This window comes from Leguminivora glycinivorella, chromosome 10 (assembly GCF_023078275.1).
Source record: "Leguminivora glycinivorella isolate SPB_JAAS2020 chromosome 10, LegGlyc_1.1, whole genome shotgun sequence".
Classification (NCBI taxonomy): domain Eukaryota; kingdom Metazoa; phylum Arthropoda; class Insecta; order Lepidoptera; family Tortricidae; genus Leguminivora; species Leguminivora glycinivorella.
This window is the reverse complement of record NC_062980.1, coordinates 9,627,542-9,652,943: the sequence shown is the minus strand read 5'-3', so window position 1 is coordinate 9,652,943 and position 25,402 is coordinate 9,627,542. Positions and strand designations below refer to the sequence as shown.

General features: G+C 37.3%; 1 protein-coding gene across 7 annotated transcripts in view; it reads right to left on the bottom strand.

Annotated features, from left to right (window-relative positions):
* The window catches only part of LOC125230634 (kazrin), a 203,594-nt gene that overhangs the window by 121,933 nt on the left and 56,259 nt on the right, over positions 1-25,402 (bottom strand). The gene's annotated exons all lie outside the window — the stretch shown is intronic.

The window sequence follows — 25,402 nt, the reverse complement described above, 5'->3', positions numbered from 1 at the left end:
ATATAGCAGAGATCTATAGCACAAGGAAACCAAGAAAGTGTACACCAGGAATTTATTCAATGTTTACATGAGAACTGTTATTGACCGACTGACTTACAAAACGTAAACAAACATATCAAAGAATCGGTTGCTATACCAAATACAAAATATGACAGTATTCCTTCAACAGCCAGTACTGTGGCCTCTTAGGCACAACTCGATTCTATCGAATATCTCATTATCATTATATTCAATACGCCCCCTTAATGTGCATATTCAAAATAAATTGTAACACAATAAAACATACAACAAACTAAAGTGATATCAAAGAACAATTATTAAAAATGTAAACAATTAACAAGCAATGCCCAAACCGCGCATGCACGTATAATGCTTTTCTCTAGGCAAAGCCTTCGTTAATATATCGGCGAGCATTGAGTCGGTCGGTAAGTACTTTAACTCAATACTCTTATTGTCCTTTAATACACTTCGCACAAAGTGATACTTTATATCAATATGTTTGGACCGAGAATGAAAGATTGGATCGCTCGCAAGACATATTGCCCCCTGATTATCTACATGTAAAGATAATGGTGCATACTTACGTAACCCAATTTCAGTAAGCAAACTGTTCAGGTATATAGCTTCCTTCATTGCCGATGCCAAGCTTATATACTCCGATTGACAAGATGAAGTGCTCACACATCTCTGTTTTTCTGATCTCCAGCTTACACAACCAGCTCCTAACATAAAAACATAACCAGAATAAGAACGCCTATCTATCAAACAACCTCCCCAATCAGCATCCCCAATAACCATGCAATGATTTACCTGTTTTTTTGTAAATAAGTCCATATTGTTTCGTATGCTTCAGGTATCTCAAGACACGCTTTGCTGCATTCCAACATTCCTCGTTAGGGCAATCCAGGAATTGACTCAATACAGCCACCGTATTCATAATATCAGGTCTCGTTCCCGTAGAAAGATACATCAACGAACCTATAATTTCGCGATATGGGTATTGTTCACGCGCACTGCACTTATTCACCGGTTTTTCTATCTTTTGCTTAAATTCCATAGGCGTAGATATCGGTTTACTTTCATTCATATTAAATTTAATTAACAAATCGTCAATATATTTTTGTTGTGACAATTTCATTCCATTGTCAAATCTGTCAAACTCTATGCCTAACATATACTTCGCAATGCCATAATCTTTCAATTCAAACTTTTCGGCCAGTTCCTTTTTGAAATGTTCGATGCATTCACCTCTTTGCGATGCGACGAGTATGTCATCCACATAAATTAATACAAAGAGTTTAGTTTGCGAGTCTATATTTTTAAAATAAAGGCATGGCTCATTTAAAGATGCTTGCAATCCCATGCACTTCAGCTGTTCATCCAGTCTGATGTTCCACTGTCTACCAGCTTGTTTTAGGCCGTACAGCGACCTCTTGAGCTTGCATACATTGCCTCCAGACCTCAGGTCGCATAACAACTTGCTAGCTCTTTCATATATGAATGAACCTGGCTGCTCCAATCGTGTTAAATCTTGCAAACATTCGTCAAGAAGATCTGGTACTTTCATGTATATCTCTTCTTCTAATAATCCATTTAAATATGCCGTATTTATGTCCAACTGATGAATTTCAAGACCTAGTTCCACTGCAAGTGCAACTAATAATCTCACTGAATCAAGTCTAGCGACTGGCGCAAAGGTTTTCTGGTAATCGACACCGTAACGTTGGCTAAAGCCTTTCGCCACCAGTCTAGCTTTCTTCTTCTCAGTCTTGTCGATATTTAACTTCGTCGTTAAAATATATCGGCAACCAACGACATTTCGGCCCATAGGTTTCTTGACGATATCGAAAGTGTCGTTTTTAATTAAACTTTTGACTTCTGACATTATTGCATCCTTCCATCCTTTTCGCTCGTTACCTGATAAGGCCTCTTTCAGGCTAATCTCGGCAACTCCAACGAAATCTTCGCAGTCTCCATACTCCTCAGTTGACTCAAAGCCTTCTTCCGCAGAAACCTCTGGTTCTATGGCAACTTCTGGCTCTGCAACAATCTCTGGCTCTACGACAATCACTGGCTCTACGATAATAGGATCCGGTTCTACGATAACTGTGTTGTATATCTTCCGAGGACGCCCAACATGACCTCTCTCCAGCCGCGGTCGCCCTGGACCTCTCTTCACTATCCTCCCCCCATCAACATGAACTTCATCTTGATGATGATCATGTTGAGATGGTTCTGCGACAGTACCTGGAACATCTGTCATTTGACGGGCTTCAACAGGAATATCCTCTTCTCTCTCGGGTTCAGGATCACGACCACTCGATGACCTTATGTTCACATCCTCGTGATCAGAGATCTGTTCTACCGGATTTCCACTAGTCTGAGTCGGATGGAACTCTACATTTACCGATAAAGGTTGATTTGTAGTATTTGTCGATCTTTTCTTATCGATTTCAAAACTCGATCCGTTTTTTTTTTTCTTCACGTTTATCTTCACGTTATGTTTGATTTTTAACTTTTCATTGCATAGTCCACTCGAGCTAGAAAATGGCAACCTACTTATTTTTCCTTTCGCACAAATTTTACAATCATACAATTCTGTTACATCTGACATCTTTAAATTCATGCCAGATTTATTTAAAACTCGGACAAGATCTTTCGCATTTAAATGACCAAGACGTTCGTGCCACGACCATACGTCAACCTTTCGCTCAGAAATCGCTGACACTACACCACAATGTTCCTCGACGTAATATAAATTACCTTTACGATTTGCGACCTGTTTAGTATTACCATAGCTATCTTGAACCATAGCTATATTTTTATTGAACGTAATGCTATAACCTTGATCGGTAATTTTTGCTACTGAAATCAGGTTACATCGCAAATCCGGAACAAATAATGTATTTGGCAATTGTACTTCAGTTTTAGAACCATTATCACATGAAGAAAATCTAACTGTCCCCTTACCTTGTACATCTGTGCTCGAATTCGTTGCTAAATTTAGCTTACCGGACAACGGTAGTAATGAAGTACCAAATTTATCTGCATCGTTACACAAATGTGACGTACACCCACTGTCAACGATCCAATTTCCATTCTCGTTCCCAACAGCATTATCATCTGAAACACAATTGAATGTTACAAAATTGGAATCAACATCATGTAAATCACTTGAGTTCGACACATACTTTGCACTATCATTACGTTGTTCCTTCTTTTTTTGAGTACAATCCGAGGCTTTATGACCGTGTAAATGGCATTTGAAACATTTATACATGAATTTCGACCTAGCCTGCTCTGGGGCATCACATGCGCGTTGACGTTGCTCTATGCCACTCTTTGGCTTAGAAGATCTCTTTCCTCTTACAAGAAGTGCCTTATCTACACATTCTTTCTGATTTCTGGAATGTTCCTCTTCTAAAATCTTCACTTTCAGTGCGTCTGGCTTTGGCAATGCATCTCTAGATTCTATTGCACATCTAAAATTGTCAAAACTGGACGGTAAACTATACAGAAGCATTATAGATATCAAATCGTCAGGCATTTCAATGTCCATGTCAGATAATTGGCTTATAATGTTGAAAAATCTCATAACATGTTCCCTCAAGTCGCCGTTTTCATCCAATTTACGCAGCAACAACTCTTTCAACAGTGTGGCCTTTTTCGCAGGTCCTTTGGAAGCATGAATATCCTTTAACTTTAACCATACGTCACGCGATGTCTTGCAACCTCTCAGGTGCCTCAATTCACTCGGAGTTATGGATAAAATTAGGTCAGACTTAGCTTTGGAATCTCCTGTCTCCCATTTCGCTACTTCGGCTTCTCCACTTTCTCCAGCTGGCTTCTTGATACTCCCATTAACGTATCCCCAGGCGTCGTTTTTTATCAACACTGCTTCTACTTGGATTTTCCACGTCTCATAATTACTCTCGTTGAGTTGGTCAATTTTCACAGTACTACTCATTTCCGCTGAAAATTTCTTCCTTTTACCGTTAACACAATTCTTGATTCGTACGAGGGACCATAATCACTGTGGGGGATATCCCACAGGTCTAACACTATATAGCAGAGATCTATAGCACAAGGAAACCAAGAAAGTGTACACCAGGAATTTATTCAATGTTTACATGAGAACTGTTATTGACCGACTGACTTACAAAACGTAAACAAACATATCAAAGAATCGGTTGCTATACCAAATACAAAATATGACAGTATTCCTTCAACAGCCAGTACTGTGGCCTCTTAGGCACAACTCGATTCTATCGAATATCTCATTATCATTATATTCAATATTAAGAACCTTTTGATCTTTAATCAAAAACTTTGGGTACTGGCTTTGTTTACTTATTTTGTTAAATAGAAAAGTTTTGTAGATACTTCAGCTCCTTTGTCTGCTCTTGAACCTATTTTAAGCGCTGAAGTACCTAGCCGATATTGCCGGCGATGTTAGTTGGGCTAATCATGCAGGCAGCTACATTGATTATAACTTCAACTTCATCGGTCTCGCATATTAATGTAGCCTAGAGCTTTCAATATTTAAATAATAAATGTTTTCTGTATGTTTAAACCGATACCTTGGCACATTTCAAAGAAATTTTGAGTTCTGCCTCGATTGTACCGGATAAAGCAAAAAGAAAGCTTTTAGCACAAAAATAACAGGTTGTATCTTATGAGACTTAGGTGTCACGAAAAGGGTTATTTACTTAGACTGTATTTGCTGTTATTTATTATTTTTATTTGTGGGTGGGCTACTTTCTTAAATATAGGTAATTCTGCCCATAATATAGTATTCTTATTCCATTTCCTTTGTGCCGTTCATTTGTCACCAGTCGAATTAAGTATTTCAGGAAGTTAAAAGCATAAGTTAAGAAGTAAGTAGGTAGTATATTTTAGGTATACAAAAATGCAATTTAAAGCGATAAATGTATACAACATTTTTGACCCGGTCACGTGACAAATAAGTCTGATTTCCAGAAAGGAAGTAATACTGACTGGTAGATTTCAATCAAAATTGATTTATTCAGTTCGCACATGACTGATCAAAAAGGATACAGGGCGCTCCCCTTCGTAATTGATATTATATTATGAGGGATCCTATCTATTTTACACATTTTATAGTACTTATACATAGGTAAATATAATGAAAAAATTACACATCCGGCGAGACTGGAACCTGTGACCTTCTAAAACACCGGTCAAATAACACGGCCAATTGAGCTACCTACTAGTGGCCTACCAGATGTGTGCAATTTTTTCCATGCCTTCTCTCAGTACCGTTTAATTTTCCATTAATTTAAATACTTATGTCTAGTATCGCTCGCAGACGTTTCTGCTGGTATTTTTTTTTTCTTAGCTTTTTGAGTGTCTTACTACTGGGCAAAGGCTTCTCCTCTGGCTCTCCATGACTCCCGATAGGCGGAGATCGTTTCGCCATCTTGGCCTAGGTCTCCCCGGCCCACGCTTCTTCGTCGGCATCTACTTGGTGGATGTTACCTATCCGAATGAATGCGATGAACGTGGCTGGCCCAGTCCCATTTAAGACTGGCGGTTTTTTGATGTCAACTTCAGCAATGCGAGTTCTGGAGCGCAGCGTAATGTTACGGACGCGATCGAAATAACATTAGAATCGATTTTATTTCTCACAATAGAAATGCATGGCACCAAAATCCAAATGCAATAAAAATGCTGTTTGTTATTAAAGCGTAGACGACGAACATTTTTCATCAACAAAAGTTTACCTTTCCAGCGTTCAACAGGCACTTACGGTGTTCCCGTTAATGCGACGCGACCGCCCTATTTTACGTACTCGCATGCTGAAAAGCCTTACGAAAGATAAAATAAATAAAACCCGCTTTTTGTGCCTTGTGCGAACGTCGGGGTTGTTTACCTGAACCTCTACCATGTATTTTTAACTTCTTTACTATACATATATGAAGCAGACGAGCAAATTGCCTGATGATAAGCGATCCCCGTCGCCCATAAACACCAGCAACACCATCAGATCCGTCTTTAGGATGAGAGTTCGCTCTTCTTGAAACTTGAAGGCAACACTTCAAAAATTCAGCATGCAAGTAGGCATCAGGCTCTAGCCGCTCTAGGCTTGATAATAATATGTTCCGCCTATGCTGTGCAGCGGAATAGCGTCCCAAACAGTTACTTAACGTCAGGCCGACTAGTGTGAACTAAAACCAAACATACATTTTCCATGAAGTTTTATGCTATCGAATCTTATTCTAAAACATCAAAACTCATAGTAGTAGTTCTGCAGACATAATGTAAATAACCACTTTCTCCGCATGAGGTGTGAGGCAACACGGGCGTTATCTAGCGAAACTTGTGTGCTTAGTTTATTGTTAGTGAAAATTATGAGGACTCGGGTACCCAGATGTTGCTGGCGTTGCATTTTATTTATAGGACGTGCAAATTTGAAAGCGCGTAGCAAACTATTGCTTTTTTAGTTGTAAAGTTTGGTAAAGGATAAATTTCTGTATAAATGCATTAAGTTCAACCGTACCTAGGCTCAATTAGGCGTGTGTTGCCAATAACTTCGATATTTTTTTTAACAGTAATTTCATATTCTTGAATATACATTTAAGCCTCCTTGTTTTTATTAAAATACTACCTTATCAAATTTTGTCATGATCTGAGTAAAAACATTGAGCCGAATTTAATTTTTCCATTATTAATTACTTACTTTCACTTTAGCCCAGAATGTTTATTCGTAGGCAGATATATTTTTAGTCTAGGATTATATTAAAAATTGTAAACATACACTTACGGTAAATACTAGTATTTAAATTATTCCTTTAGTAATCATTTATATGAACCTAAATGAACTCAACAGCGTCTGAAATGTTAATAAGGATTTCATCTTAATAGTGACTTGAAAGCTAACTACATTTACATAAATATTCCGTTCTCAGAACAAGGTAATAGCAAATCATGTAGATTGGATCAAAACATGTCTGGATGTCGCGTACGTTGCACTCTGGTTAGCCTAGCTTTACACTCATAAGTTAGGGGTTGAAGTAGGCTGACTGGTACAAAGAGCCATGACACTTATTCCCGTAGTTGACAGTCCGCCAGCAGTCGGTTCGAACTAACCAGTATAACGTGGACTCCGCTTCTACATACTTTTTTTATACTACGTTGGTACCTAGCAAAGAGGCAGACGACATGGTAAGACACTGACAGTCCCATATGGAGGACTGCAACTTCCGAAATGCTACCAGCGCGTTGCCGACCCCTATAATCTTCGAGAAATCCCTTGCAGTGAGCTCATTCCACAGCCGAGAAATTACTCTTAAACCGCACAGTGTGAAAATTAAAGTTCTATGAGTGCGAGTCTCTAGAAGGTAGCCTGCCGATGGCAAGCGGTACGGTGATAGAAATGGGACGTTGGCACCATGTCAAACAATTGCTCAGAACTCAGTCCATTGTACAGGCGGTAGAACACACACGAACTGTTTACTCAAAATACGTATCTAGCAAATAAAAAAATATATTCCTATACAATGGCCGTGGTACGAGTCTGCAATCAGAATAACCGGCAAGGTCCGAATGGAATGCGGGCGCGGTCAGCTAGCCTGACAACTGAATCGCACTGAATTGGCTGTCACTCGATTTACGTTTTACAGTACATTAGGTATCCATGTACAGGTGGCTCTGTACATATGTTGATAATGTGCATATGTACGAATTGAAGTGGCTTAGGTTGGATGCTCAATGCGTTGCGGGCAAGGCAATGCAATGCTATGTTGAACATGCGAGTGCGTATGTACAGCTATTTATATGTCACATTTTCCATATTAGTGCAACGATAGCAAGTTTCTATCGCAACGAGCGGAGCGAAAATGGCATATCGACTACATTGTCTGTTCTACCTCCCTAACCAAAGTGACAAGCGCTTGCACGACGACACCAAAACTTTGTCTCTCTATCATCTCCCAATATTCTATATATAGCGATAAAGTTGACTTTCTTGCGCTACGGAACTAAATTCATTGGCATGTTGACTACGGCCTGTTCAGGTAGTTGTTCTATTTCCCGCAGTTTCAGGTTCAGTGCACGTTAGCGTTTGATGGGATCGTAAAATTTAACGTGCCTTTGGATCGCTCGCCCGCCGTTAGTCTTGCCGATTCATTATACGGCAGGTGCATTACTGTAGTTAGACTAGGTGGGGCATTTGGAACCGCAGAACTACCGGCTCTAATGCTGCAAGTTATATGGGGGTTGGAAGAACTATAAGTAATATTACATGTTAGCTAGCGAGTGTTAGTTGCCTACTGTCTGTTCAACCAACACATCTTTTTTAGGGTTCCGTAGTCAACTAGGAACCCTTATAGTTTCGCCATGTCTGTCTGTCCGTCCGTCCGTCCGTCCGTCCGTCCGTCCGTCCGTCCGTCCGTCCGTCCGCGGATAATCTCAGTAACCGCAAGCACTAGAAAGCTGAAATTTGGTACCAATATGTATATCAATCACGCCAACAAAGTGCAAAAATAAAAAATGGAAAAAAATGTTTTATTATGGTACCCCCCCTACATGTAAACTGGGGGCTGATATTTTTTTTCATTCCAACCCCAACGTGTGATATATTGTTGGATAGGTATTTAAAAATGAATGAGGGTTTACTCAGATCGTTTTTTGATAATATTAATATTTTGGGAAATAATCGCTCCTAAAGGAAAAAAAAGTGCGTCCCCCCCCTCTAACTTTTGAACCATATGTTTAAAAAATATGAAAAAAATCACAAAAGTAGAACTTTATAAAGACTTTCTAGAAAAATTATTTTGAACTTGATAGGTTCAATAGTTTTTGAGAAAAATACGGAAAACTACGGAACCCTACACTGAGCGTGACCCGACACGCTCTTGGCCGGTTTTTTACTCTGGCAGATCGTATTTGTTAGCACTTCATTGGTGATAACCTCTGCTGTTAAAATCAAAATACACTTGACATCCAACCACTAACCACAACACTTGACCCGGCAACCATCAAATCAAGGGTGAACAGGCATCTTCTGGGCAAAGCTCACTCCATCTTTAGGCCACGTCTTTGGCTTTGGCTAGTCTGTGGCCATGAGTAAGCCCATTTATAATTTAAAAAAATACATTCGCTACCAGTGCGCTATGCGGGTTCTCTATTTGTAGGTGATTTGGTAAAAATTTGAAAATAACATGTTAACAGCTAAGCTCGTAAACGTAATTTGCGCGAAAATAGCGTCTTATAATGGGTTAGCCCTAACTCGTAGGTATATAACTTTAACTTTCGTAATTGATATTAAAATTGATAGTAGCACGCTACTATATTTTTTTTAAACTACGTCACTCGTAAACTATCACAAAATTACCATAATAACAGTAAAATCACGCAAAGTCCTCTTTTGTTCGGATTTAATTAACTTATGTTAATAAATACTTTTACCGTCCCACCGGCTCGCAAGTCATTGAACAGCTATAAATCATATTGATTAAATTATCAGCAAGAGGCTTTGTATCCAATAGGTATATTTATAGAATTTGAAATCCTTTCGACATCCGATATCGGATCGGATAATGTGAAAACGCACTAACTCTTGACACAGAAAAATCGGTAAAGTGTAACGTACATATACATATGTATAGTTTCTTAGACTCCAAGATTGTAATTGGACCGGCAAAATTAAGTGATGATTTCTGTACCTTGTCGCTTTCAATCATTTGACAACTTCGTACGACATTTCAAACAAAAAGTTAATGTGACAAGGTATAGAAATCATCACTTATTTATGACGGTGACTTAGCGAACTGACCTTCTACACTTTACAACATGGAGCTTCTATAAACAATGTGGAAGATTTCCACTACCTTTCCACTCTGCAGTGTACACATCGTAGCCTTCGGTTTGTGTACTCTGCCGACCGCTCCCTGTGTGGCTACCGTGAATTTCAATCCGTTACTCGACAGCGAGTACGTCACGGAAAATTTATGTAAATTTCATTCTATGCTCTGTACTTTTAGGTACCTAAGACGATACGATACAGGTCAATTCTCAATACAAGCGCTCTCGACTATTTCCTCCCTGGTTTTTGAAGATAGAGCAATGATTTTTTCAACACAGATTATCATTATTTTTATCTGTGTCGGACCGTTTTGATTTTTTTGCTATTTTTATTTTAAAAGACTAGAGCCAATCAAAAATTTCTAAAAACGGCCTATTTCAATATGGCTCAAAAAAGGTGTGATACTCAAGATCGGTAGGTAACAATTAGCTAACAAATCTAAACGGTCCGACACAGATTATTTCATTGTTCAGATTCTCAAATTTCGTTCTGTTTAAATAAGTTTTGAAGGAGGAAACAGTTGAGAGCGGAACCTCGATTTTAAAGATTTTTTCGCAATATCTTTTAACTGAGTTGTTCTTAAGGGACATTGTTTTTTTCGATAAATCTAGGTAATAACACTAGTATATTTAACTGAAATTTCCAAATTGAAAGGGGGACTCCATTCCATTTTAGCATTTTCGCTCCCGTAGCGTCTTAAAAAGGTAAAAAAATCATTTATACATTTTCTGGTGGTTACAACATTTTGTCGGTTAACCAACCAAACACAAAACCAAGTAGATCTGGCACTGAGCGATCTGTCTTTAACCTTCTTATGTGGTCGAGTATTATGTTTATATATTATGTTTTCATTTAACATCAACTGACTTAAGGAGTTTTTAGGGTTCCGTAGTCAACTAGGAACCCTTATAGTTTCGCCATGTCTGTCTGTCCGTCCGTCCGTCCGTCCGTCCGTCCGTCCGTCCGCGGATAATCTCAGTAACCGTTAGCACTAGAAAGCTGAAATTTGGTACCAGTATGTATGTATATCAATCACGCCAACAAAGTGCAAAAATAAAAAATGGAAAAAAATGTTTTATTAGGGTACTCCCCCTACATGTAAAGTGGGGGCTGATATTTTTTTTTTCATTCCAACCCTAACATGTGATATATTGTTGGATAGGTATTTAAAAATGAATAAGGGTTTACTAAGATCGTTTTCTGATAATATTAATATTTTGGGAAATAATCGCTCCTAAAGGAAAAAAAAGTGCGTCCCCCCCCTCTAACTTTTGAACCATATGTTTAAAAAATATGAAAAAAATCACAAAAGTAGAACATTATAAAGACTTTCTAGGAAAATTGTTTTGAACTTGATAGGTTCAGTAGTTTTTGATAAAAATACGGAATACTACGGAACCCTACACTGAACGTGGCCCGACACGCTCTTGGCCGGTTTTTTGAGGGTAGATTTTGTTTGCATTTTTTTTTAATTCCTGAAGATACAGACTACAATTATGTCCCATTTTCGGTGCGCGAGGTTAAATAATTTTCAGCACACCAATCAATTAGCGCATGTAATGTAATAAACTCGCATGCGAGTTCTCACGCCGTATTAATGGGCACTAAGTAACCGTTTGGGGAGCAATTCTCTTTCTCCATACTTACCACGAATGCCAGTCCTCGACATCGAATAACGTTAGGAAACTCATGGTAGCAAAACTAGTCGACGGCTGCTTATGCAACCGAGGGTAATAAAAGCTAACTTATGCGTAGTTTGATATTTATGTTATGCGGGGCTTTTTGAAAAATTGGTTCGAATGAACTACGTGTTTAAATTATAGCCTTCATTTTTTAATGCGTCTTTTATAGTCACAAAACGAGTATTGCAACACGATGAGAGATTTTTATCACGAAGTGACACGTAATATAATCAAACTCAAAAATAATCCGTGTGGTGACGGATTACGAATTTCACCACCTCCCGTGAATGTCGTAGATGTTACGAGTAACTATGGGACATGCGTTCCGTTGGGGTGACATGTGGCGACCTGTTACTATATCACAATTTCGTTTTCTTTTAAACCCTAAGTTTTCCGAGAGTGGCACTGAAACTTGAGCAGCTGCATGTGCTCTGCCTAGCATGTTTGGGAATACAAGCATGAGTATATTTATCATACAATTAGATATCGTAGGCGGACTCTAGATTGTATTGAGGTAAGTATACTAGATATATTATAGGTATAGGTATTAAGAAGATACGGTAGCGAAAATGCTAAAATGGAAAGGAGCCCCCCTTTCAACTTGGGAATTTTAGTTAAATATACAAGTGTTATTAACTAGATTTATCGAAAAAAAATTGTCCATTAAGAACAACTCAGTCAAAAGATATTTCAAAAAAAATCTTTAAAATCGAGGTTCCGCTCTCGACTCTTTCCTCCTTCAAAACTTAATCAATCGGAACGAAATTTGAGAATCTAAATAACAATGAAATAATCTATGTCGGACCGTTTAGCTTTTATGGTTAATTGTTACCAACCTTGAGTATCACACCTTTTTTTCGCCACAATGAAAAAGGCCGTTTTTGGAAATTTCTGATTGGCTCTAGAGTCTTTAAAAAGCAGAATATCAAAAAAATCAAAACGGTCCGACACAGATAATACCAATCTGTGTTGAAAAAACCGTTGCTCTATCTTCAAAAAACAGGGAGGAAATAGTTGAGAGCGTTTGTATGGAGAATTGACCCTTCCTGTATCGTCTTAAGGCGATGTGCTCGATCGAAATAGCATCTTAGACAGTGACCTTCAGACGTGCTTCGTCCCAAGTACTACAGATAATATTTATAGTTGGTGTATTAAGAATATTTTCCCCCAGCGTAGGCAGTAGCTTGTAGTAAAAATATTGCTAAACTTTTTGGCAACAACACGAATAGAATGCTATCTGCGAAAAAGATAACAAAAACTACGTTTTAACGACATGTTTCCTCTCTCTCCAAATGGTTTTGGAAATGGTTACTTTTCTTATTTGTTATTCTTCATTAGAACGTTTTGCGCAGTAGGGATGACACTATGTCAACATAAACTCGCAACGTTTAACGTCCAAGTGGATGAACAAAACAAAATGCGGATAGATCTAAAAAGTCGCAGTTAGAAGTAGTTGATGTCTTCAGTTAGTTTTTTCCGAGACCATGGAGGCAACGCCGATTTGGAAAAGTTGAAAATAAGATTAAAATTGAAATATTAGACCATTAAGATCCGTAGTAAATAAAAACCGAACTCACATTTGACGTGAAAACTTTAAAAAAACTCTTTAATACCTTTTGAGCTTTTAGTGGAATATAAGCTGAATAAAATATGGAGTTTTCCCTTATTTCTAGAGTCTCTTATTTCAGAGGCAGATATTTTAAAGGATAGTTACACAACCATCGATATTTCTAGAACTATTCACCTGCGAGTGCATCTTCAACTTTTAAATGGTAACGAGCCCCTCGATGTCGGTTTGTTCAGAAAACTCGTTACCGGGGCGGTGTTCTATAACTTCCGATTTTCATGACGCGGGTCAAACGGAAAAATTACTGATACTAATTTATGTGCACGAACCTATTATCTAGTGAATTTTATAAAATAATAATATGCTAGTGTCCTAACTAGTCAAATAAGCTTCTTTTTATGAACTGTCAAAACGATTTGCTAATATGGAATTACTTTGAAATAAGTGACGTCACGGTAATCATTTACTTTATATCCTTTTTACTTATTAAATTGAAATTATGTTTAAAAATAAGTAATGTCCATATTTTTCTTCGTGCATTCACTGCATAGAATATTTTATTTTGTCTTAATGATTTTTTCCTTACAAGTAATCAGTTGAGTCAATAATTTGGAGAGCAGCATGTCTTCCTGTTCCATACATTCCTATGGCCCGTTGTCTCATTGTTAACTTGTGTTCGTTTCATAATTATTTTCTCTCACACAGTCTATTTATTCACATTTCCCTCGGTTTTCCTTTCCCGTATTTCTTCTTTCTATGTACATTCATTCGTATATTTTTTTTATTAGTAAGGAGGACACTATGAATCCGGCTAAGTGTGTAGAAACGCGCGTCACAATATCACAATCATAGCATATTGAAGAATGTAGATGTCTTGCAATCTTTTTATCTATACCTACTTTTTGTACATTTTTTTTTTGTTATGTTACGTTCCGCGTATATAATAGTTTTCAAGCGTCATTTACTTAATAGTAATACGAACACGCACTTACATTATTAAGTTATTAGGTACCTACATATCGTCACTACTTTTAAAAAAACTTGTATCTTCGTCTGTCAATGAAAAGAAAATTGTAGTAAGTATACGTATGGAATGCATATAGACTTACTGCGTTTTAACTTTGAGGAACAGCGTGAGATACGAGATTTTTTTAAAGTAGTGACGATATACCTATTCAAACATAAGATGCGACTAGAATCGTCCCACGATAGGTCTGCATAGATTTTAATTTGCAAACTTATCGTGGATTACCTATAATACCTATAATTAGTCAGTATTGGCACCTGTGATAAATATAATATCAACACCAAAGTAGGTATAAAGTAAGTACTTAGGGTCACTTGCTCCACCGAAAATGGAGGGTTAACCCGAGGTTAACCCACCGTTTTAATAGAATTTGACAGTTGACAGCCCACTAACCTTGAGTTAAGCGGGTGGTGCAAGTGACCCTTAGTATATTTAATAGCAAAGAAACTGGTACCTACTGCAAATGTTTGCTTAAATTAAAATCAATCTCTCACAAGTCACAAGTATCTATGTGTAGTCAGCTGCAAAGATGCAAAGAAAAATGAGCTTGGGCGGCTCAGCAAATAAGTTAGTATGCAAAGTGTGACGATCCGATAATCTCGTTTCGTACAAACCTATGCATGCATAAATATAATATTATTTTCATTCCAAATAGAAATATCATTCAAAACATCGGTAGCAAAAGTTCTAGGAAACAGGTCGAAACTCGACTTGGCGTCAGGCGATGGTGCGCAGCCAATCACGATCGAGATGAGCGCGTCGGCGCTGGAGGGTGCGCGTCGGATGCCCATATATGGTAATACAAGCGAGCAGGGTCGTCGGGGCTCCGGGGGGACGCTAGCGTGGCAGGTTCGGGCGGGGCCGGCACCCGAGCGGGCTATATAAGCCAGTACACGGGGCGCAGGGGGAACATTCAGGAACGAGTCGCGGGTCGAGTCAGCCACGGGGAGATCTCTCCAAAGATAAGAAGGAGTCATGTGAGTTCTTTAATATTTATCACTGTTTTTCTTTGTGATTTCATTATGATGTTCTATTGTGCTTTGTTATATGACTATTTCGTGGTACTTTGAAACATAACTGATTTATTAAGGGTTTTTATTATACGCTTTGAATAATCTATAGATTTTAAATAATTCTCTGAAATTCTGGAGCATATTATATTATAATTTTATTACAATGCTTATCTGCATATTTTCTGTGTATGAGATCCAAGGGTCTTCCATTAATTTCTAATGAATGCTGAAGCAAACTAAATTATTTTATATGAGAACTTATTACAATGTTAATTATATGGTTATTTATACAAGCTTTTGCTTTTAAATGGACTAAGGTTCTAAACAACTTCAGAAGAACAATGCTTAACTGCATGCTTTTGTGTTTGAGATCCAAGGGTCTTACATTAATTCCAAGGGGTCCTGAAGCAAACTAAATGATATTTTATGTGTTAATTATATGTTTATCTGTACAAGCTTTTGCTTTTAAGTGAACTAAGGTTCCAACCAACTTCAGAAAATACTGAAGCAATTTATATTTTATTTATTTTTCAGAAATAAAAGATTATTTTATTTCTGGATATTTGATAATATTGTGATATTATATTTTTATTATTTTATTATATCTTTAGAATGAGCTGCTAATGGGGACTATATTTTTGGAGATTTAATTATGGGATAGCTGGGTTTTGAGAATAAAAATAATGGGACAAGAAGATATTTCAGTTTGGTTTTAAAATTATTTTTTGTTATTTTGATTGAATAATTCCTGGTACAATTCTTACTTCTTTTGTCAATAAAGTTAAAGAGCTTAGGGACTAGGTTCTGTCGGGAATGCCAGTTTGAATTAAATATTTTTATTTCGGATTTGTTTTTGATAAATTAAAGAGACTCAGGTCTTTTCTCTTGCTACTTGGCATTGAAGTTATGATGCTTGTTTGGGCAGGAGGTCCAGGCTTGAGTATATCAGCTAAGCGTAACGTGACAGTTGAGGCAAGTTTTGTATAGCAATGCGTACAAGCTTACCACATACAATGATGGCCATTAAATGGAATTTTCTTGTTCAAATATAGTGATTGTAATTTTCATTTGTCGATATGTTGGAGGAGAGTCTGGGGTTCTATGGTTTATATGGTTCAAAATTTTTAAGAGAACCGGTTGATAGGTTCACATTCCAGAAAAGATGATTCTAAGAAAGGATCCAAGGCCTGGCATTTTAGATGACAGAATAGGCGACCTTACCTCATGCGCAAACCAGGGGGTATTTGCCTAAATAAAGCCCTAAATACAAAATAAAACAAGGGGTTCTTGGAATTCTTGAATTGCAGTGTTTTCCTTTAAATTATCTTGAATAGTATCAATATTGAAGATGTATGTTCACTGATTCAATATAAAATAGAAATAATTGAAATAGAATTCCAATTTCATATTCAATTCGAAGAAAGAATTGAATTGGTAAATAGCTCTACGTTGATGGTCACAGCTTAGTATGTATTACCGACTATGTATTGTAATTCGTACTAGGACGCGTTGGGGATAAAACACCTTTAAAAATAAAATTCCTAAAAATTTGACTAATAAATTGAAATTTTCACCTTAATTATTGTATTTTATTTCTTTCTACTTCATAAAGTGTATATTTGACTATGAAAATTGAATGAACATGTTGGTTGTAATTGCTCTATAAAATAAATTATGTATCGGTACTCATCTATAGGGAATATCAGAATAGCGGAAACTATTATCATGTTGGGGGTAGAATTTGTAAAAGTAGGGAAATATCTAGTGTGTTGAAACTTCCTACACTTGAGAAAAGGATTTGTGGTTACTTCGTACAGCTTAGGCGTCCTACCTTTACTAAACGATCACATTTTATTATTTTTCTTATGGCCAAACGTTTTAAATGCAGAACAAAAACAAACAAAATAAATTTGAGATTAAATTTAGGGGTAGTTCTTAAGCTTAATGGGTGCTAGGGTTGTTAAATATATGGGGTGCTTATAGTAGAGTATAGGCTAGGGTAGGTAGGTCACCTTTTGACTGTTACAATTTGGTGCCGTGACCAGGATGGGCTATTTGTGATCAGGACGGGCATTCGTATGCCATGTTGCGGTTGTTTGCCACATTAGAATGTTGTTAGCTTCATTTGTTTACATTTGTTCATGTCTTTGTTTTACTTAAGAGTGTATTTGTTTTGTTTTGCAAGTGACATGTTTTAATGTCACAATTTGTTGCAGTGAAAAAGGACTCAAGTTGTAGTTTCAACTCATTGTATTAAGTTTGAGTAGTTTTGATTATACGCATCTTATTTATATACAGTGTAACTATATATTGATTACTAACCTTACAGCATTCAACGGGTTTGAAGACAATAAATGGTGATTGACCATTTTCTTTCCACATATCACTTAACACTATTCCACAAATCACTTACACAACATGTGGTAGTTACTGAATATCTAACACATTACACATTTTAACTAGATTTGTTATATTTCGTTTCACAGTAAATGATGAATTCCACTGATAGGTTACGTTGTTTTGCCGGCTCCAATAGTCGTGGAATTGCGGTTAAATTATCACTTATTTTTGTACGGGGGTTTTACCTCATTGATTGTTATGTATGCGAATATATTTCCACTTGATAGTAGAATAAATATTACTTTAAAAACTTGATAAACAAGTGAAAACACGGAAAAAGTTGTTTGTTTTTTTTTGACAAACTATGGAACTATTGTTACTAGTGAGGAAAAGTGCCATCTGTCAGTGAACTTTAGCGGGCAACATTGACAGAGCGAGTATAGTCTGGTGGATTACGTGGTTACTAGACTGTGCGCTCAGGTTGAAAATGTACGAGGGAATCAAAATTTCATCACAAAAGATTTTGATTTTTAGAGGGTTTTATGTCTTTTTTCGACAAAATTGTTCAATATACTGTAAACAGGGGTTTGGAAGGTTAATTTAGTATTGTATTGTAGGATTAGATAAATAATAATAGATACCTAGTTATTTATTTTATAAGGGGGGCAAAATTGTTGTTTAACCGTACTTGCCAATGTTGATATTCGCGTAAGCGAGGGATTCTAGTATTGAACCGCGAGCGTAGCGAGTGGTTTGTTATTTGACCGGCCGTGCCAATGTTGATACTTGAGTACTTAAGCGAGGGATTCTAGTATTGAACCGCGAGCGTAGCGAGTGGTTTGTTGTTTGATCGGCCGTGCCAATGTTGATATTTGAGTACTTAAGCGAGGGATTCTAGTATTGAACCGCGAGCGTAGCGAGTGGTTTGTTATTTGACCGGCCGTGCCAATGTTGATACTTGAGTACTTAAGCGAGGGATTCTAGTATTGAACCGCGAGCGTAGCGAGTGGTTTGTTGTTTGATCGGCCGTGCCAATGTTGATATTTGAGTACTTAAGCGAGGGATTCTAGTATTGAACCGCGAGCGTAGCGAGTGGTTTGTTATTTGACCGGCCGTGCCAATGTTGATACTTGAGTACTTAAGCGAGGGATTCTAGTATTGAACCGCGAGCGTAGCGAGTCTGTCTGTCTGTTCGACTGTCCGTGTGTCTGTCTGTCTGTCTGTATGTATGTATGTATGTCTGACTGTCTGTCTGTACGTCTGTCTGTCTGTTCGACTGTCCGTGTGTCTGTCTGTCTGTCTGTACGTATGTCTGTCTGTCTGTCTGTATGTAAGTATGTCTGTCTGTCCGTTCGACTGTCTGCCTGTCTGTGTGTGTGTTTGTCTGTGCTATCGTAGCTCCCGAACGCAGGAACCAACTTATATTTATTTTTTGTTTGAAAACTGAATTAGTCGGGATTGTTCTTAGTCATGTTTCATAAGAAAGCGTTGGAAAGTTAGTTTTAGTGTTTAGTAATGTTAGCAAGCTAAACTTTAAGCTAAAATCTTTTATAGGTAAAATTGATCAAAGCTTTAGGGATTGTGGGGTTTTCAAACTATGTCACACGGGTGGATAGTGGTCAACAAATTCGTATTTATGCTAACAGCGTAAGTGACTCAGCGGCAGTACGTCGGACATGTGATTCGAGGGTCCAGAGTTCGAACCTCCGATGGGATAATCAAATTTTTCTGTTTTTTTACTTTTCCTGTTTTTCTAGGATATTTGTGTTATTTATATTTATATACAGTTATATTTTTGATTTTGATTATCTATAGAATTTATGAATATACTGTTATGCTATTGTTTGTAAATTTGTCGCTGATTTATTGTTACACCTACGTTTCGATACGTAATGAATGATTCAGTTTAAAGTTCTAACGACCATTATAGATTTTGTTGTTGGATCAGCGAGAAAGAAAAATCTACTTAAGTAGAATAAAAAGGGAAATTCCAAAAATAATACATCATAATTTATATTCACATATTTCTAGGCAACTTAAATTTCTTGTTTTAAGTTTTATTTCTAGGTTAAATATTATTTCTAGGTAGTTTTAGTTTATTTCTGTAAGTTTTACTTTGTAAGTACATAGCCGCAATAGGTTAGTTTCAATGACTTCAACATACCTACTTGTTTAGCATTTATTTAGTATTTTACGTGTAGTAAGATCAGTCGTAGTCGCTTTCGTAAAACTAGTGCCTACGCCAAATCTTGAGATTCAAACGAGAAGAGGAACGGCCGGGCTCGCACCCGCGCCGCCACCTCGTCGCCTACCGCCGCCGCCTCACCTCACCGTGTCGCCACGCGCCACGCGCTGTCAGTCCGCTTCGTCGTCGCCGCCGCCTCATGCACCGCCTCGCCTAGTCATGCTCCATGGGCTAGTCAGACCGCTTACCGTCGCCGCCTTGCCTGCCGACGCCGACTTGCCTGCCGTCACCGCCTTGCCTACCGTCACCGCCGCCTCGCCGCCGCCGCCTCGCCGCCGCCGCCCGCCTTCGCCGACTAGTCCCAACTGGTTGACGACAGCTTCAGATAGAGAGCTCTGGAAAACCTAGGAGCAGGACTTTATCCTATAGAATAAGGGTTCTCACTTAAAACTTAACATGTTCTTAACTTACCTTTACTTAACTTACCTTTATCTTTACTTAATCTTAGTGTTGATAGGCATAGGTCTATTGTATGGTTATCAGTATTAGGATAGGAAGTCGTTTAATTTGATAGATGGTCAAATTAGGATATAGTTGAGAGTTGTAGTGACCAACGGCAAACAGGATAGTTTAGTGATTGGGATTTTGTTGGGAGTATGGCACAAAAATAACGCCTGTCATTTTGTAATAGCAATTCTACGTAGCGTACGATTATCGTCTTTAACATTTAGGATATCGTTGTTTATATACGCGGCTAGTGTAAAGGTTCATGTAGTCTTTATTTTAATATTTAACAAATATTAGTTCTTATTTAGTCTCAAAGCTCGTTTTAATCCTTCAGATTTTGTGAAGAGCTACCATATTATAGTTTATAAGATGTTCATATGACGTCAGGGTTTTAGTGTTAGCAACTAAAGCAAAGATTATTTCAGCTTTCTTAGTATGAATAATGGCACTGAAACTTGGTAGTTCATGTGCTCTGCCTACCTCTTTATGGGATATAGCCGTGATTATATGTATGTATGAGTAGAAATATGAAAGGGTTTCAAGAACAACATTGAAGGAACGTTTTTGTAGGGATTGTTATAAGGAACTAACACTTTAAGTACATATCATTAATCATCATCACTTAATATTATAAGTAAGTAAGTATGTAAACATACTTTATTGCACCATTTTACACATTACATTTATGTATACATAATGTTGAGTGAGAGTATAAATAGGTAGAAATAGGCAGTTTTATCACTAAAACGCGAATAAAATATAGTCCATGTCAGCTACTTTTTACAACTTTCTTTTATGAATATGTATAAGTATGGCTCGCAAAGCCGAACCTGGTTTTAAATGTCTTCGATTGTTATGTCTGCCCATACAGCTAAACTATAGAATGAATCGTCGTCGGCGTTATTTCCGGACCAGACCGATACTGCTTTGAAATCTTCAAAAAAAAAGTGTACACCTATCTTAAACGCCGGCAACGCACCTCCAACATTTCTGGTGTTTCCGGTGTCCATGGGTGGCAGTGATTGCTTACCAGTAGGCGACCTGTCTGCTTGTTTGCCTCCTACCCCATAAAAAGTTATATGTTTTACCAAACATAGTCACATAATGTGTAAATATTATGTAAGTACGTTTAGGGTGAAACTCTGTTGAAGGCGGGTTTTTGTCCAAGCCAAGCCTTTCAGTAAAGTTCGGAATCAGAATAAAAGTAGATGAGAGTTGCATAATTTTTATTTCTCTTATAACATTGTGTTTTTATTTTTAGGTCTACACTACTTATCTTGTTCTTGTATAATGGTGGGTCAAGACTTTACTATAAGGGGGGGAGGGGGCACGTGAAGATGCAGGAAGTTCGAAGTTGGAAGAAACCAAGATTTACAAGTTAACGGGACATATTTGAAATGTTTATTTACCTTTTTGTTGTTTTATACTAACCCTATTTATTTTTGTTGTGTACTGTTATGTTTTTCCATTGTTTTGTTTCCCCATTTATAGCTTAGTAAACTTAGAAGTTTATGTGAATTGACTCAAGGCCCAGTGGAGTAAATATCAGCCAGAAGATACTAAAAGGTTTCAAAAATTGTTGCGGGGACCGCTTTCCATCCGGCGGGCCGTATCATCGACGTGGTAGAAGAAATTGGTAAAATGGTAAATGAAGTCAGACTAGTTAGAGTCAGTTAGCAGTTTCATATTATGTCGAGGTAAGTGAGCATGTCTGAAATATTATAATCTTCGTGTTTTACTTATGTAACTTTATAGATTCGGCGAGATAAACATATAATGCTTTCAATTAAATTGGAATCGTCTTGTGATTACTTTTATTGGCCCGAAACATGTTGCAACAGTAGCGTCATAACAATGTGAGTGCAACCGTAGTTTCATTGAGTTTTATTGTAGGTTATGTTGCTCCGTAATTGTCAGTTTTAACATTGCTACTTTTATTTAAAATTGGAAGTATTTTCATGTTATTCTTTTATATTTCCTTGAACAAAACTAGAGACGTAGTATATTAAACGTTTTAGTCCTTAAATTAACCAGTCTTTTAAATTTTTGATAAGCACTCATATCAGTAAACTTTCAGATTAACATTAGAGTCAAGTAAAATCAAATAGAGTCAAGTAGTATTATGAAATGTTTCACTCTTAACTTTAATTAGTTTCTTAAACCAAGGTAACTGGTAAGTACTTGTTTTACTAGATATATTAGTAGATTACCATTATCGTCGGGTATTCATAGTATTGCTTTCGTCGACGCCGAGCTCACGGAGGTCTACGTTCACTCTATCCGCTCAACGATATTTAGGGAGACTAGCAGGACGGCATTCTCCCATGCTCTCAAGGCGAATGTGAGGTAACGATACCGCTCAAAACCGAACGAAACGGTGTGTTCTTGTGTTGAAGGACGAAACTCATTTTGGGTTATCGTGCCAGCCAAGTAAGTAGTAAGTAATAGGTATAAGTACCAAGTAAGTAGTAAGTATTTGTTCTATTATATATTCTGTGGAAGTAGGTATGTAAGTAGGTATTCATAATATTGCATGTCAAAGGAAAATTATTTTTCATACCTACTCAGTAAAACCTGTGTCTATTATATTCAATTGTTTAAATCCAATTTTACATTCCAATTCTATAGCATCGAATCAGTAAATAAGGGATAGTTCTAACTGTCAGCAGAGGGTAAGAGTATGTACTAACTATTGTATTGTATTGTATTGTATTGTAGTACGTGCGATTTTCCGCAACTGATTATTTTGCGTGATGTATAAGCTAATTATTATCAATAGGTATTCTAATTATACGCAGATTAACGAAATAAGACGTAGTTTGTCATTACAGCTTACATTAAGAGGTTAAAGGTGCACTCTACTCAGGGAGTTTTCGCATTCGATATCGGTCGGATCGGATAGTGTGAGAACACACTTAAAGTTAAATTTCAATTTTCATAGTTATGTTTGAATGTATGTACCTGTAGTTGTGTGTTTGAATGTAGGTATGTATAGTTTTGTTTTTGAATGTAGGTATGTAATGTATGTATGTTACGAGACTATTTAGAAGTCTTTTATTTTCTATTAAGGGCTATTCATCTATTAATTCCTTTTGAAATCGTTGACGTAATTAAATAAAGCTTAAAGTAAGAGAAAGAAACTCAGCGTATTTATCACTATTCATTTTCATCACCAAAACTTAAATCTTAGATTTTTTGTGTGTAATTTGTGACAGAAGAAGAAAAGTTAGTTTCGCAAAGAGGACCTGAAGTAGGCCAACAAGTATGTAAAGGAACACTTTTGTATTTTAAATGTAATGGTAGGTATGTGTATGTATGTTATTTTAGTATTCGCTTGTTTCAAGTGATACGGTAATGCTTGTGGTTGAAACATGATGTTTTAGCATAACATCACATTACATGTTCCTAATAACGCCATCTAGTTTCAATTTGTTGTCTTTAGAGGGTAATGGGTAGATTGGTGACAACATACATTTTTTTTATTTTAAAAAGTAGGGTGTTGCGAGAAGAATGAAGTGGACCGTCAAGAAGATGAGAGGTCAATGAGAAATTCCGTCATTTTAGAAATGTAAACTGGGAAGTTTAATTGTTTTACGTACGTGAAAAGGACGGTGTATACCGTAATCATATGTACAAGCGGTACGTGCGAGTGTGTTATTGTCGCGGGGTAAGTGTTATACGACTGTTCGTGTATTTACAGGACTAGTTCTAAATGTGCTTAGTGTTCATTCATATTTTTCGTGCGACATTTTGTCCGAAACGCAATTGTTCCTACGGTGGTAAAATAATTGGAAAATATAAATGAAAGAAAATTAAACATCAAGGCAATCTGTCTTCGTCGATATACATTGCCTATTTCACCACAGTCGCCGTAGCACACGTAGTTCAGTGGATTGGGCTACGAAGCGGTAGATTACCGGTTCGAACCCCGGCAATGAAATATTTTTGTGTATTTTATTGTTTGAGTTTTTCCTTTTAATTTATTTTAGTTTAGTTTTAAGGTTCTTCCTCTATATTTATTTTAGTTTTGTTTTTAATCTTATTGTTCAAGGTTATCCATTTGTGATTAAACTTTGGTCAATTGTTTCCTTTATTTAGCTTCTCACAATTTGAACCCTTTAGAATACGCTAAATTTTAGTTGTCACGGGGGCATGTATGCCAGCGAGTAAAGAGAGTTGTAATTATTACGACGTGTGTTAAAGAGGACTTTTGTTGTGAGTTATTCCGTGTTTGGTTATCACAACTGAGTATGTAAAAGTTTAGTTCGCAGGGGGGCACGTGTGCCAGCATGTAAAATTGTAATTAGTTTGTGTAAGCACCAGATGAATTAAATTGTAAGTGTATGTGTTTGTTACTTTTGTTTCCGTTTGACTTAATTAGTAACTGGGGGGGGGGTGTGCTCATCATTATCATCATGTTGCAAGGGTTAGAAGCCAGTATCTAATAGTTTTACATTTACAGAGTTAGTCAATAGCATAAAACTTGCAATGACATGGGGGCACAGAACACCCCACTAGAAGCCAAATGCAAGCGATATTGTTCGAGACGCAAATCACCAATCCTTGCGGGGTGAGGCGGGCGCGCACGGTGCTGCCATTGGTCGTTTCAAATAATGGCGCGCCTTTATGATTAGCAGTAGGGATGGGAATGGGACATGTCTATTATAGACAATGGTACCGGTACCAGTACTGTGGTGAATTTGTTTTGCAACAAATTATAATATTATAATTAAATTATAATAAGGCCTAGTTACCCTTCGGGTTGGAAGGTCAGATGGCAGTCGCTTTCATAAAACTAGTGCCTACGCCAAATCTTGGTAGTAGTTTCCAAAGCGGACCCCAGGCTCCCATGAGCCGTGGCGAATGCCGATGTCGGGATAACGCAAGGAGGATGATAATTGTGATAGCATCTCAATAAAAATCATTCTAGTAACTAATAACTAAACTGTGCATTTTTACTTACGTTTACTAAGTTAAATAACCAACTAAATATTCTAAACTAATCAATGAACTAAATACCACTACAGACTCTACAGATTCTAGATAATTATTCACTATTACAAATCTGCTTTCTTTTATATTTCATAAAATGCTAGCACATGGTACGAACGGCAGTACGAAGTTCCCGCAACAGACATAAACTAACATGGCCCCATGCCTAGTCGTTTACGTGAAAGGGATAGCATATCACATTGTTAACTCGGTAAAGAGGGATGGACGCGCCTCGGCGCCGCTCAGTACAACCATATTGACCA